Source organism: Mixophyes fleayi, chromosome 1 (genome assembly GCF_038048845.1).
Source record: "Mixophyes fleayi isolate aMixFle1 chromosome 1, aMixFle1.hap1, whole genome shotgun sequence".
Taxonomy (NCBI): domain Eukaryota; kingdom Metazoa; phylum Chordata; class Amphibia; order Anura; family Limnodynastidae; genus Mixophyes; species Mixophyes fleayi.
Genome location: NC_134402.1, coordinates 298,617,291 through 298,633,558, shown reverse-complemented (window position 1 = coordinate 298,633,558; position 16,268 = coordinate 298,617,291). Strand labels below are relative to the sequence as shown.

The 16,268-nt window shown below is 40.7% G+C and overlaps 1 long non-coding RNA gene across 1 annotated transcript; it reads left to right on the top strand.

The window, feature by feature from the left end:
- Window positions 1–4,308: 4,308 nt before the first annotated feature.
- On the top strand, window positions 4,309–4,995 carry LOC142108214 (uncharacterized). Its single transcript, XR_012680123.1, has 2 exons — window positions 4,309–4,375; window positions 4,921–4,995. It is a non-coding gene; the product is annotated as an uncharacterized LOC142108214 (long non-coding RNA).
- The last annotated feature ends 11,273 nt before the right edge of the window (window positions 4,996–16,268 follow it).

Sequence of the window (16,268 nt, the reverse complement as noted above, 5' to 3'; positions counted from 1 at the left end):
TTAGCAAACATTACCAACTGTTTGTGTTGTCATATTCCCTTCTACAGAAACTATTTTCTGGCTGCAGAAAGTCTTATCGAGCAGCACTATCTATTGAATATTTTGCACTACAAGTGTTTTGGGGTGTCCCATATTTCCCAGTGTGAAACCACAATTTTTCTGGTGTTGAAAGTCTTATCTAGCAGCACTATCTATTTAATATTTTACACTACAAGTGTTTTGGGGTGTCCCATATTCCCCAGTGTGAAACCACAATTTTTCTGGTGTTGAAAGTCTTATCTAGCAGCACTATCTATTTAATATTTTACACTATAGGTGTTTTGTGGTGTCCCATATTCCCCAGTGTGAAAACACAATTTTTCTGGTGTTGAAAGTCTTATCTAGCAGCACTATCTAATTAATATTTTACACTACAAGTGCTTTGGGGTGTCCCATATTCCCCAGTGTGAAACCACAATTTTTCTGGTGCTGAAAGTCTTATCTAGCAGCACTACCTATTTAATATTTAGCACTACCAGTGCTTTGGGCTCATTAATATGGATTTAAATCAGTCCACATATGAGCAGGATCAGCAAGCAGGTGCTGGCACCAGTACTGATGGTAGTCTTCCCTGTACATCATCTGGTAAAGCCTACGTAAAAAAATACATAGTCTTTTTAAATCAGGGAAAAAAACACACCCCAATTTTTTTTTTACCATGTTGAAGCGAAAAAGAACTGTAACTGAGGAAAAGTTAACTGCCGATAAAAAAAAAAATTCCAACTTGCCATTCTACACACGCAGTGGCAAAGAAAGAATGAGGCCTTCGCCTTTCTTAATTAGTGGCAGATCAAAAAATGTTACTGAGCCTTCTTCTAGTATGGTGACTCATGATCAAGCAAGACCAACTAATTTGAAGTCCAAAAGTGGTGCACAACTACTGTTACGCGTGAAAGCTGAGCTGCAAGAAAACAGTAAGGCATTAGAGGAAAATGTATGCTCAGAATCAGAAATTACACCAATCCCTGTGGAGAGTCCATCCTCCAGTGGTATGTGTAATCGTGAGCATTCTGTTAGTGTACCCATAAAGAAGGGCCCTTTCAGCATTTCTGCTGATGTGTGCCTGAACAGCCCGAGTTTAGCCGGTGATACACAAATTAAGGATGCCACTTTGGAATTAGAAGAGGATGAGGGGAAGATTTGTGTAGGCAACGAGGGCGCTAATGAGGATGTTGATGAGGATGAGATTGTTTGTGTAAGTCCTGCACCAGTGGCAGCAGTTCAGGCACGTGACAAGAAAAAGGCCATTGTCATGCCTGGGCATAAAACAAAAAAATCCACTTCTTATGTGTGGAATTATTTCTACCCAAATCCAGACGACAGTTGTATAGCCATTTGTAGTGTATGTCAAGCCACAGTCAGTCGAGGGAGGGACCATAACCATCTTGGAACCGCATCCATGTTACGCCATTTGACGAGAGTTCATGGCAAGGTATTGGGAAAAGCTAATAGTTTTTCCAAAAAAATTACAAGCACTCCATCATCAGCTAGGACCCTTTGGTCACCGACATCCCGACAGCTACAAAATACACCCACAACACCATCCTCATCAATATCCTCAGTAGCGCTCGGAGTTAGCCCTGCATTCCACTTAGTAAGGCTGGATGACTCCAGCACTATAATTGATTCCTCTGAAGAAAGCGTTAGTCCGACTGCTGCTGCTGTTTCTGCTGCTGGGGGTGAATCTTCATCCCAGAAGAAGGCCAAGAAAAAGAGCAGTCCTACATTACAACAATTAACTGTGAAACAGTCATTTGCTAGGGGAAGCAAATATGACAGCAGTCACCCAGTCGCCAAGCGAATCACAGATGCCATGGCTACCATGTTAGTGTTAGATCTGCGTCCAATATCCACAATAAACGCAGCTGGTTTTTCACAGTTAATTGAGGTTTTGTGTCCGCGTTACAAAATTCCATTGCGACACCATTTTTCCCGTAAAGCAATTCCACAACTATACCAAAAAGTGTGTAAAAATGTAGTGATTGCGCTGAAAAATGCCATTCTGCCCACTGTCCACTTAACCACAGATATGTGGACAAGTGGAAGTGGGCAAACCAAAGACTATAAGACTGTGACAGCCCACTGGGTTGGTCATTCGCCTTCACCAGCAGGAACAGCAGAAGCATGTACACCACTATGTAACATTTGTCACAGGCAGGCCACTCTTTGTATCACCGGCTTCACTAACATGCATACAGCTGACAATTTGTTATGAAAACTAAGAGATGTGATTGATACATGGCTTATACCACTTGGACTCTCCCCAGGATATGTCATTTCTGATAATGCCAACAATATATTGCGAGTATTACAGCTGGGTGAATTCCATCACATTCCCTGTTTTGCTCACACCATAAACTTGGTGGTGCAGAGCTTCCTAAGAAATAACCTAGAGGTGCAGGACATGCTTTCGGTGGCCCGTAAAATTTTGGGACATTTTAGGCATTCTGTCACTGCATGTAGGAGATTGCAGCAGCTCCAAGAACAGTTTAACTTGTCCTGCCACCAACTTAAGCAAGAGGTGTTAACTAGGTGGAATTCCAACCTGTACATGCTTCAGAGGATGGAGGAACAGCGCAAAGCCATCCAAGCGTATTGCACAAGCCATGACATTGGGAAAGGAGGGGGGATGTGTTTCACTTTTGCACAGTGGGGAATCCTTTCTGTGCTGTACAAGGTGCTTAGACCATTTGAAGTTGTGACGTGTGAAGTGAGTGCAGACTCTGCTAGCTTGAGCCAAGTCATTCCCTTAATTCGACTATTGGAAAAGCAGATTGAGAAACTGAAGGAAGAGATGAAAGAAAGCAAGTCCGCAAAGTATGTTGGCCTTGTAGATCAAGTACTTAATTCGCTTTGCAATGATCCTCGAGTAATTCAATTCTTGAACTCGGATCAGTACGTTTTTGCCACTGTGCTTGATCCAAGGTTTCAGACCTACATTGATTCTTTGCTTAAAAATGAGCGAGATGTGAACCTTTGCAAGGAGCTATTGCTCAGAAAGTTGTCCGCTGAATTAGGCCTTGGCTTGACGACTTGTCCTCCTTCAGTTTCTCAAGCAGCTGCTGCTCGGAAAAAAATTAATTTTCCAAAGTGAAGCAGGGAAGACGCAGGAGTCAGACCAGAACAGTTTAACATCTGGGCTGGTTTGAAAGATTTTTCAAAAAAAGTGTGACCTTGCCCATAACGTCATCCAATCCGAGTATTAACATGCAAAGGATGGTGAAGGATTATTTTCAAGAGGTAATTGATATGGAAATGTCAGACAGTCCCTTTCCTTACGAGGAAGAAAAGCAGGCCATTTGGAAACCCATGTACAAACTTGCTTTGCAATACCTAAGCTGCCCACCCTCCAGTGTGTACTCTGAAAGAGTGTTCAGCACAGCCGGGAACCTAGTCAGTGATCGACGTAGGAGGTTACTTCCGATAAATGCGGAGAAGGTGATGTTCAAAAAAATGAACTACATTTTCCACGAGGAAGGCTTTTAACATCAAATACATCCAAGCACTGACAGTTCTCTAATGGCGGATTCAAGCGGAGATGAATTGATAGTCTGTGATGATGATGTACACACTGATGAGAGTGAGGATGATGCTGAAGATGATGATGATAACATCTTTTTAAAACTTTCTATATAAGTGTAGGGTGCAATCTACCCCCAAATAGGAAAGGGACTTGGGGCATTTCTATATCACGTACAGTCTTAAAAGGCTGCTGTTTTGTCAATTTCATGATAAGGGTAGGGTGTCATACACAGACTGACACCAAATTGCCTTTGTCCATTTCTATTTATATTATACAGTCTATATTGGCTGAATTTTTTCTATTTAAGTACAAGTGGAGGGGGGTCTGATACAGACTGACGCCAAACTGCCTTTGTCCATTTCTATTTATATTGTACAGTCTATACTGGCTGAATTTTTTCCATTTAACTACAAGTGTAGGGGGGTCTGATCATTGGCCATACAACCTACCGGGACTTTTCCCGGTAGGCCGCTGGCCTCAGGAGGCCGCTGCATGTATTTTTTGGCTTTTTAAAAAATTTTTTTGTAAGTCTCCCCCCCGGAACGGGTGCTAGCGGAGGGGGTCTGTGTGATAGTGGATGGCTGGCCCCTCCTTCGGGACCAGCCACCTTCCTGAATGTGGCTGCGGCATGGATCCCTGTGTCTGGCTGCTTCCTCCTATCAGAACAATAGACAGGAGTCACATGGGGTGGCACCTGTCACGTGATGCACATCCCATGTGACTCCTATCTATAGCACTGATAGGAGGAAGCAGCCAGACATGCAGAGCGACAGGAGAGGCTGTCTGCATCTCTCAGACAGCGGATGTTACAAGGTAAGTGTAAGTGGGAGGGGAGAGGAGAGGTATGTTAATACAGTGTGTGATTGGGGGGGGCTTTTAGTATATAGATAGTGTGTGAGGGAAGGAGGGGTATGTTAATATAGTGTGTGAGTGTGATGGGGGGGCTTTTAAAAAATAAAATAAAAATAAATATATATATATAGTGTGAAGGGGGGTTCTTAATATTAAGTGCAAGGGATGGAAGGGAGGGGGGTTCTTAAAAGAGAGTGTGAGGGGGTTTCTTAATATCATTTATGTGGGAGGTAGGCTATTAAATTAATGGAGGTGTTTAGGTGGGGGCTAATTATTTAATGGGTAATTTCTTATTTGTGGGATGATGGTGGGGCAATTTCATTTATTGGTGCGGCCTATTAATTTAAGATGGGGAAGCTTGGGGTCTATTGAATGTGGTGCTGAGTTTGGGGAGAGGATGGCTATTTAGTAAATGTATATGCTATTGATTTAATGCCGGGGATGGTTGGAGTTTTCTAAATTTCATGTACCCATTTTTTTTCCAAATAGGTCCTCCAACATTCCAGACAAGCAGCAACTGAGCTAAAGACACCAGCAGCTACAGGAGGTGAAAATGACAAGAACAGGACACACGTATACAGGTACACACACTGGGCACACATACTCTGGGCAGACACACTGGGTGCACACACATACTGAGCCCCGCCTACAATTTATTTGGCCCCTCCCACATGAGGCTACTTTCAGACTTTTTTCCAGGGCCACTTTAAGTTCCCAATCAGCCCCTGGGTCTGATACAGACTGACACCAAACTGCCTTTCTCCATTTCTATTTATATTCTACAGTCTAGACCGGCTGAATTGTTTTCTATTTAACTACTAGTGGAGAGGGGGTCTGATGCAGACAGTCATCAAACTGCCTTTGTCCATTTCTTTTTATATTGTTCAGTCTATGCAGGCTGCTTTTTTTCTATTTAACTACAAGTGAAGGGGGGGGGGTTGATACAGACAGTCACCAAACTACCTTTGAACATTTCTATTTTTATTGTACAGTCTATGCAGGCCGTCTTCTTTTCTATTTAACTACAAGTGGAGGGGGGTGGGGGGGCTGATACAGACAGTCACCAAACTGCCTTTGTCCATTTTTATTTTTAGTGTACAGTCTATGCAGGCCGTCTTCTTTTCTATTTAACTAAAGGTGAAGGGAGTGATATACAGACAGTCACCAAACTCCCTTTGTCTATTTATAATTTAATCTAGGGGAATATTATACACCCAAACACAACATCTGCTTTGCCCATTTGTATTTATAAAATTGTCTTTGCAGGCTGCTTCTTTTTATATTTAACTATAAGTGTAGGGTGTCATAGACACCCAAAGACGATGGCTGCATTGCCAATAGGCATAGATGGAGAGGAAGACAATCTGGTTTGTGTGTAGAATTAAGGACGACCTACCAGGAATTAAACTGTTTTTTTTCATAATTTATTAGCTTTAGAATTACCTTACTTATCCAAGAAACAGGTAGAGCACTAAATTAGGTTATTTTAGCCCAAAAAAAAAAAAGATTTTTAAACAAAATTGCAAAACAAAACCAAACAAAACCAAAACACGCAAGGGCGGTTTTGCCAAAACCAAAACACGAAGGTAGTCCAGATCCAAAACCAAAGCCAACACCAAAACACGGGGGTCAGTGACCATCTCTATTCAGAAGTTACAAAACAAAAAGCTAACTTCCTCCTCTGGCACTGTCTCAGAAATATATACATTTTCTATACAATAGTGCAACACAGTATAATAAAAATCAGTACATTTTCAATTACATAAATTAGCGCACTGAGCTAATAATTTAAATATATTTATACAATTAGTTATTCACAAGTGATCCAGCCACACATTTTTTCTATGGATATCCTCTGCTATTGCCATACTCCAGCCCACCATACTGTTAAGTGAAGTACCATACTCCTTGGTTATGACCTTCGTACATTTCTGTTACCCTTTGTTCCATTTATATATATATATATATATATATATATATATATATATATATATATATATATACAGCCCACTTCAAATCAATCAAAACTCTTCACCAAAAAAACAAAAAATAGCCCAGTCTTAAAAATTAATTTACAAACCACAAAAACTGTGGACATGTATTGCAATTTTTTTCACAAATGCCCCCATTTTATTTCCACATGCATACACAGGTACAGCCCCTAATAATGCATTTTAGACTTGCCTACATGCAGTTGCCCAACAATTTTCTTGATGTTGGTCCACCATAACACTGTACAGGCTGGATAAAATAAAAAAGACACTTCAAATTCCTGCTTACCATCATTTTTAACAATCCCCATCATTATTTTTCATTTTTTTTCTTCTAAACTACTGCTATTTAGAACCTTATGCATACTGCCTTAACAAATTGGCACCATCTGGCAAAAATAGGCACAATTTCACAAGGGGAAACAAATGCCATTTGCACTGTACATACATAATATTGCAGACTCGTAAATTATCCTTTTTATTCAGTGTCATTTACATCATTTTATTAAATAAATAGTAATATACAGACACATACAAAAGTTGTTATACAGACAGATGCTAAAGTTGGAGAGCCCATTAGAACTTGGTTGTAGTGAGTGGTTAAACTATTATTGTTTTTTTAATGTAGGGTGCTTTTAATGCTTTCCTAGTTTCTGATCCTTTATATATTTCATGCAATATTAGCACCAATAAATCCTACAAATGTTCAGATGAGATTACAAAGCTAGAAAATTATGTCTTGCTAAAAAAAAGTTGATATATGTGTGCATCCAATGGACTTTTTTAAAGTTTGGCTCCAATACTCCATGTTTAGTCCGTGCGGAAATCATATATTTGATATGGTTAGATCTAAATGTGTGCTTGACCACAATATAAGACAAAGAATTCCTCTTGTACGTGTGCCAATGTTTCCTACCACCAACAAACATGAAATCAAAGCCAGACAGAAGTTATGAGCTGTGTCACCTAATTTATCTATAGCTCGCCTCCACCATTAATGGCAGAGTATTGCCACATTTACGTCATTTGTGGCTGTTGAAAATGAGCCTTGCATTGACCAAAACTGTTTTCTCCGTCACTTCCATATGCAAACTGAGTTAAGCGTTTGAACTCAGTCCAACCACAAATTCCTCCATTTAAAGTAAATCAAGTAACAACAGACAGCATAAGCATCCTGGAAGTCAACGTCTTTCAGTCTTACCAAAGCCCCGCAAATTGGGTGTTTCTGTGTAATGTAAGTTATAGTAGTTAACTAGTTTTTATTCATACTGTGTTTTTATCTTTTTCCACCCACAGTAAATAATTTCCAAGGGAAACCTGAAAATATACAGTCTATATTTGCTTTAAATACCCTTATAAAACGGGATAAGCAAACCTGTGTTTTTAAAACACCTAAGTGATTTTTAGTTGTGGTTTTAAACCTATGAATGCAAGAAAACACACATTCTAAGCCTCTAATGTGGTTTGCCATATGTATATGGCTTGAAATGTATAGAAAAAAATAAAATGTAAAATGTGTTTATTTTTATCATGAAACTGCAACTTAAACTAATCATTAAATTGGACAGCAGTCACTCGGTAGTATATTAAATTTCTATTTTGTTGAAAAACAATAAGTTTGGCAAAGCAGTCTGAAACCTATATTTTACAGAAACTATGTGCAGTGTTAATTGCAGAGTCTGAGTTACAACCTCAAGTAGTTTTTCCTTTGATATACTGTAGTTACTTCCTTATACACCAAATATGTTATTTACTGTCTTCCTAACATCTGATAATATATCTTTAGAGCAGGTGGTGAAATCTCTGAACAGTTCCTTAAGCCTCTGTGTGTTTTTGTCCATGTGTGTTTGTAAATGTGTGTGGTCAATAAACTATGTATCCCAGTGCCCACCCAAGTAGATTTCTTAAAACATGCAGTTAGTGTATGATATTATCTTGAATTTACTTTATGTGCTTAACCTGATAAAACTGAATTTGTTTTTGTCAAAATTAAGTTTACAAAGACGTGTTTGGTATACGTTGCTTGGTGTCTATCTGGAGCATCTATGCTGCAAAACAGTGCAATATTTTTGCCTGATTAATGCAAAGTCTCTCATTCTGAATTATGTGAAGTTCTTCCTAAAAATTAAGTTATTATTATGGTTTATTTATATAACGCCAAATATATTATGCAGCGATGTACAGTGAAGAACTAGTCAATCACATCAGTCCATGCCCCATTTGAGCTTACATCCTAAATTCCCTATCACACACAGACAAACATACACATGCTAGGGTTCATTTTGTCAGAAATCAATTCACCTACCAGTATGTTTTTAGACTGTTTGAGGAATGATAACCACTGTGTCACTATGTTGCCCAACAATTATCACTTTCAATAGTATTTACAGTGGCATCAATGAGGCTGGGTGAATTTAAAGGCCACTGGTAGATGATTGTTGGCTATAGCTTGTATGATAGATATTACTGACACGATTTTGGGTGGATTATGGTCCAGGGAATGGGACCAGAACCAGGTTGCCAGGCAGTGGATGAAGGATTTATAGCAAGAGTGTTTTAAGGAAGATAATGGGGCAGTGGCGATGGGAATACGTGTCAGTGATATGGTTATACAAAAATACAGTATGTAACAAAATACTGTAAGCAATGTATTAGTACATAGTACAATAAACAAGACACTAACAAGGAACAGTAGCAATATGGAATCCCATAGTGAACAACGGTAATATGGCACTAATGGGCTCTAAAGACTTAAGACTGAACATGGTACTTTTCTAATGCTCAAGTAATTGGTTTGACAAAGTCACTTACAGAACACTGTCACTTAGAGGTGTCTGCTACCCACACAAACAATATCACCTACACTTTTGCAGTTAAACATTAATTAAGTAAAAATATATTTTTAAGCTATAGTATTGTGGTACCGGTGCAGCTCATGTGAGCAAAGGTGTGGTGCAATAGTAATAGAAGCATAGTGTGCTTATCTGCCCCTAAAATGCAGCAAAGCTGCAGAACACAGATACCAGTCACTTGATTGTAGGTCAATCTCCGCTCACACGCAGTTGGTCCAGCCTGTACCAAAAGCTAGGCTTGATGATACAAAATAAATGGTACCTAACGACATAAACAAACTTTTTCATGTATAGCTGCTTATAGCAATCACTGGGCCCAGTAGTCCCATGGCTGACTGACTGACTGGTGGATGATAGTCAGTTTACAAATTACCCTCTGTGTCTGTAGAGAAATCTCTTATGTTTTTCTTTTTTGGTGCAAACACTTAATACTGACAAAGTGTGAGGTGAGTTAATCTCCCTTGCCATAGTCTAAGGTCAGGCAGACAACGCAGTCCTTATGTCTGCCACTATTATCTTGTTTGATTAAAGTGTTGTTGCTGCCCATATACTGTATGTTTCTCTCAATTATGTTTATGAGTCACTTGAAACAGTATTTTTCCAATACTATTTATATTTAGCACAACTGTACACATCTGAATGGAAAAACAATGTCTTTAGTCGCTTTTGATGCCATCTGCACTTAATATCCTGCAGAGTCTGTGAGACAGCTTTGGTACTCACTCAGCCCCATTTTCTGAGGCATTTTCTCATCCACACCTTCTCTGAGGTATTCAACCATACACCCACTTTCTAACAGTGGAGCTCCCTCTTTTTCTGAGGTAAACCCGTCTCTGGCCACACCCCCTGTTTGTTTCCAGATTGCTCTCAGTGTCCTTGTCTCTTCCCCCCTTCACTCTGAGAATGCTGGTGCATGTAGTTCAGATGGCAACCCGCACTGTTTACTCAACAGTAATGTGGTGCCAGGGTTACATTACTAAGGATGGCTGGGCTGAAAAACTTTAACTCTAAGGATTGTATAAATGCAATCCCCTAGCTAAGACAGGCAGGTCATCATTATTGTAACCCAGTGAGTAGTATGGCAAATGGTTTCAAAGGTCACTCATACAACCCTGGGTTTTATATTAATTCTGCTATTCTGGTGAAATACTCAAATGTGGTCAACCTGGATTCTGACCACAGTCTCTGATCATGAGGCCCTCCTGTTGCTGGACTTGCAGGCTGATGTTTCTCTATACACGACCAGAAGCTTTGAAGCCTGGTTGGTCCTGCTGGACAACCTCTGGCTGCTTGGACATAGCTGAACAGGTCATCGTTCGGATACCTGGACAGGATGTCAGGCCCCTTTTTGCAACTAGCTCCCCTTTGCACACTGGAAGAGCTGGATTAAAGATCTGGTGGGTGAAATATGGCTATCATCTTAGTCAAATACCCAGGCAATAGTAGAGCAGGTATGAGTAGAGCAGTGTGAAGCTGGACAAACCACCCAATTGTCCTTGCAGTCAGACAAAATCCTGACTAAGCGGGACAGTTGCCCTAATTCAGGGCTGTACCACCAATTCAGGACAGTTGGTGGATTGTCCTGTATTAATAGGTCCTACTATTAATTTAAATACACCACCATCACCCCGCAAATAAATTAATAGCACCCACCAATAAATAATTATCCCCACCCACACTCTGCTATTAAATTAATAGACCACGCTCACCCCCTTCACTCACAATTACCTTCTTCCAGCCACACTGTGTTGTAGAGGCAGACTCTGCTGTCTGCCTTTTTGCAGTCTGCACACACGGGACGGCACGCCTGTCATGTGGTGCGCATCCCATGTGATACATTGTCAGTGACGTACACACATAGGAGAGGGGAGAGAGGAGGCGAACACACATAGGGAAATTTTGGCAGTAATGGATCATACGCAAGGCTGGAGATAAAATACCATACAGTGCCTGGTCCTGGGGACTCTGCAATCATAATACCTGGACATCTGCAGGCACTCTACCATAGTCAAAGTCACCCTGCTCTCCTGCACTGGCACCCTTTACTGTCCTGCAAGTCTCTTTTGTCTTATTTGATACTCCTAGATCTGCTCCCGCATTTCTGGGAAGATAGGAAGCCACTTCATTCACCCAGGTCACTGCATGATGGGGATGAAGAGAATGCAGCCTGGGGTCAGCCAGTGCCTCTCTTCCTCTACTTGTTTGTCCTGGATCTGCAGCTCCTCCAGCTAGGTTAAAAAGGAAGTAAACACATATCTTCTACTTAAGTAAATCTTTTCTATTTCATTTAAGTTAAAAAGATAAAATAATAGTGTTAATACTAAAGTGACACTACCAAATTGATAATTATAATACTTCAATAATAATTCAATAATAATTATAACATGCCCCTGAATACCTTGAGAAACATACTTATAAGCTTCCTGTAATTATCTCACCACGTGCACTGCCATCCATAAATCTATTCAGTGATTACATTCAAAGAGAAAAAAGATACATTCAGCTAATGGTGTCTGCTATTGAATAAGTAGATAATGTTTTAATCCTGACAGTTTAGAAAGGTACTGCATACCAGGCTCTGTTAGCGTTACTGGCCTTATGTTCCAATACACTAGCTAGGCATAGTGATGATGATTTTGTAATGTTTGTTTATACTAAGAGATTACAGAGTGTGTGGTCCACAAAAGAGGCCACCAATGAAGATTTTCAAGATTCATCCTGAAAAAATAAAGCATGTTTCAATGGTGCTTTCTCAAGCATAGGTAGCTTAAGCCAGCAGGGATTTTTTTTTTCATTCTTAAATGGGGATGATTTTCCTAGTATTATCGGGCTAATTAAACAACATAGTTTACTTTTAATCCTGCATACCTGCATGCAAATCCTATGAAAGAATTACATTTTACATTTCCTTAATATAGGAAAAAACTGTCTGAGCCAGTTTGGCAAATTATTTATATTTTTAAATAGACCATATGTGATGTTTCTACTTATTAATATGGTAAGTTCATGTTATGTATATACGAAACAACTATGTTGCGCAATAAGTTACATAAATTAATTAAATTAAAGTTCAGAAGTTTAAAAGATTCAGCCACTGCTTATTTAATATTATTAATAATAATAATAATAATAATAATAATAATAATAATAGTTATAATACACTAAAATATAACTATTAGCTTAATCTCAACTTTTATTAGCTGTGGTTCGTATTTCTTTAGGTTGGCAAGATCACACTCCTGTAACTTGGGCCTTGCAGCCTCATTTACGCTTGCTGAGTATGGTGTGCATATATATGTCCAGGCTAGGTATAAGTACATTGTCTACAATAGGTCTCTATTGTTCCTGTTGCCTTAATCTACTGTCCAATGGCAATTATTTACTGTGTATTCTTTCTTAATACTGGGTTTCCAGATAACAGATCACATAGCTGCATTATCTGTAGTTCACACCAACAAGGTGCTTCTCCAGATACAGCTGCCTGCAGATCGCTTTCTCCCCTGGTCCCGATTTCAAACTCTAAGGGTCATTATCAGGCCACTTTTTTACGTGAACAAATGTGTCTAATTGTCCACATTTTATAGTACCCCCCACTTCTGGGTCTTTGCAGGTAGGTAGATGCTCTGGAAAATGCACACGGTGGAAAGAGTAAAATCCTCAGGTAAAATCCAAGCTCCTTCAACTGTAGGACCACCCCTTTTATTAACTTACATTTTCCAAGAGAGTGATGTGTCACTTTTATGTGTTTTAAGATTTTATATGCATACTACCTTATAGCTGTGTTGATTTAGGAATTTGATATGAATAACTGGATAAGCAACCATCCTTATATGTCTAGAGAGATCCGTTGATCTTGTTCCTAGGAAGTTTAAAAGGAAGCCTGGGCCGACATGGCAGGAGAGAATATTGCTAGTTGTGCATGGTGGTAGTAGTTTTCATAAATAGGGAGGTCAATCCTCCATTAAGGGAAGATTTATCAAAGCATGAATATTTCAATCTACAATTTTTCCTGTTCAAAATAAACTTTTCCTGCTCAAAGTAGGGGGAATTCAATTTACTGCAATGAGTCAACGGACATCACCTCTATGCAGGGCCGGTGCTAGGGTCCATGGCGCCCCAGGCATTTTTTCAAAATCGCCCCCCCCCCCCGCAAAAATCGGCGCCCTCCTCCCTCCTCCCCCCTCACCCCGTCTTTCCTTACCTTGTCTCACCACCATCTCTGCTCTAGTGTCAGTGAGTGTAGGGGAGGAGACGGAGCAGAGAGGCGGAGGTGGTGAGCAATAGCCTATTCCCCCCTCCCCGTGCATCTGAATGCTGTGGCGGCCGTGACAGGTATGGTCAGCGGTCGCCGCACAGTTTTAAAGTCATTTACCATTCTGTGGCACCCTCCAGGCGCCCTCCAGAGCCCGGCGCCCTAGGCAAGTGCCTAACCTTGCCTAATGGGAGCGCCGGGTCTGCCTCTATGTTTAGATGTGATCATTTTCAGTTACTATGATACCCGAACATCATAGATTTTCCTGCGCACTTCTGTGGAGTGTGATGAATAATCTGTGATGTTACTTTACCATGGAGTGTGTTCTGGATGAACTCCACGGCACATCGTGTGGAATTAAATTCCTCCCATAGGCTGAAGAGGTCTGAGGAAAGTAACTGGGACTCTTTTTGGTAGAGCATCATGGGATTGATTCTACTAATCAGACATAAAGGGAGTTCCAATTGTTTAATGGAGGACATTAAAGAGATATAGTTAGCATGGTAAAGTAATTTGTAAGGTTTAGGGATTAGGATACCTAGAATGTGAAGAGCTAGGGATCTCCATTGGAATTTAAAGTTTGTTTCCAACAAATTTGTGGTGTGGGAGGGACAGATGAAAGGTTGGCATCTCTGGTTTGCTGTTATTTACTTTATATCCAGAGAGGGAGTGAGAGTGTTTGTGAAATTTTTGGTGGCCCAACTTAGATATTATTGAATGAGCAACAAATGCTAATAGTGCTGTTGTCTGTATAATTATTCTGATCAGTCGATACTGACCTGGTTTGTTTTCTGATGATACTATCTTCTAGTGACCTTGAACTCTGGCTTTAAATTTATGCACCCCATCCAAACCCTGGCCATTCCCCAACGATGACCAGGGCCGCCGAGAGGGGGGGGGAGCCGGTACAGTTTACCCGGGCCCGGCCATGCCAGGGGGCCCGGGCCGGGCCCTCGCTGCTAATTAAATTTATTTTTATTTTTTTATTATTTTTCTCTGTTGCGCTATTTTTTTTAAAACTTTTTTTATTTTTTTTTCCCGCGGGGGGGGGGGGGGGTTCATGGGAGCTGGAAGAAAAAAAAATAAAAATAAAAAATACTCACGTGATCACGCGGCGCCGTGTCCCTCCTATCCTCCATTCACACTGACTGCTGGGCGTGACGTCATCAAGTCACGCCTGTCAGTCAGTGAGGAGCGCCGCAGCCAGCAGGAAGAAAGAAGACAGAAGAGGAGACAGAAGAGCAGAAAAGAAAAGAAAGAAGTTGACAAAAGGTAAGTAAAGAAACGGAGAGGCAAGGGGAGGAAAACAGGGAGGGACAGTACTATAAAGAAAGGGGACAGAGAAACAGAGGAGGAAAAAAAGGAGAGAGCCACAGAGTAATAAAAAAAAAAGTGGGAGAGAGGAACAGAGGAGGAAAAAAAGGAGAGAGCCACAGGGGAATAAAAAAAAATTGGGGAGAGAGGAACAGAGGAGGGAAAAAAAGTGGGAGAGAGGAACAGAGGAGGAAAAAAAAGTGGGAGAGAGGAACAGAGGAGGAAAAAAAAAGTGGGAGAGAGGAACAGAGGAGGAAAAAAAGGAGAGAGCCACAGGGGAATAAAAAAAAATTGGGGAGAGAGGAACAGAGGAGGGAAAAAAAGTGGGAGAGAGGAACAGAGGAGGAAAAAAAAGTGGGAGAGAGGAACAGAGGAGGAAAAAAAGGAGAGAGCCACAGGGGAATAAAAAAAAAATTGGGGAGAGAGGAACAGAGGAGGGAAAAAAAGTGGGAGAGAGGAACAGAGGAGGAAAAAAAAGTGGGAGAGAGGAACAGAGGAGGAAAAAAAAGTGGGAGAGAGGAACAGAGGAGGAAAAGAAGGAGAGAGCCACAGGGGAATAAAAAAAAATTGGGGAGAGAGGAACAGAGGAGGGAAAAAAAGTGGGAGAGAGGAACAGAGGAGGAAAAAAAAGTGGGAGAGAGGAACAGAGGAGGAAAAAAAGGAGAGAGCCACAGGGGAATAAAAAAAAATTGGGGAGAGAGGAACAGAGGAGGGAAAAAAAGTGGGAGAGAGGAACAGAGGAGGAAAAAAAGGAGAGAGCCACAGAGGAATAAAAAAAAATTGGGGAGAGAGGAACAGAGGAGGGAAAAAAAGTGGGAGAGAGGAACAGAGGAGGGAAAAAAAGTGGGAGAGAGGAACAGAGGAGGAAAAAAAAGTGGGAGAGAGGAACAGAGGAGGAAAAAAAGTGGGAGAGAGGAACAGAGGAGGAAAAAAGTGGGAGAGAGGAACAGAGGAATAAAAAAAGTGGGAGAGAGGCACAAAGTAAAAAAGAAGGGGGAAAAGCAGCATGGAGGTCGCAGTGTGAGCATAAGGGGGTACAGTGTAGTTGTGATGAAGGGGCACAGTATTGTGTGTGTGATGGCACAGGGGGCTTGTTGCAATGTAGTGTGTGTGAGGTAGGTGGCGGCTAATTAATGGGCGCTATTTTGTTTGTAGGGTGATGGTGAGGCAATTTAATAGTAGGGACTATTAATTTAAGATGGGGTGGTTTGGGGGCTATTGAATCTTGGGGTGAGTTTAGGGAGAATGAGGTCTATTTATTAAATGTGACTATGAATTATTTAATGGCAGTGATGGTTGCGGGAAATAGGTATTGCTGGGGCTGTTTGCAGGAAGTGAAATAGGTTTATTTATTAAATGTAAATAGTATTATTTTAATGTTGGGGCTGGAGGAAGGCCTAATTATTAATCGTGGGTGCTATTGATTTAACGCCGGGGCTGGCTGT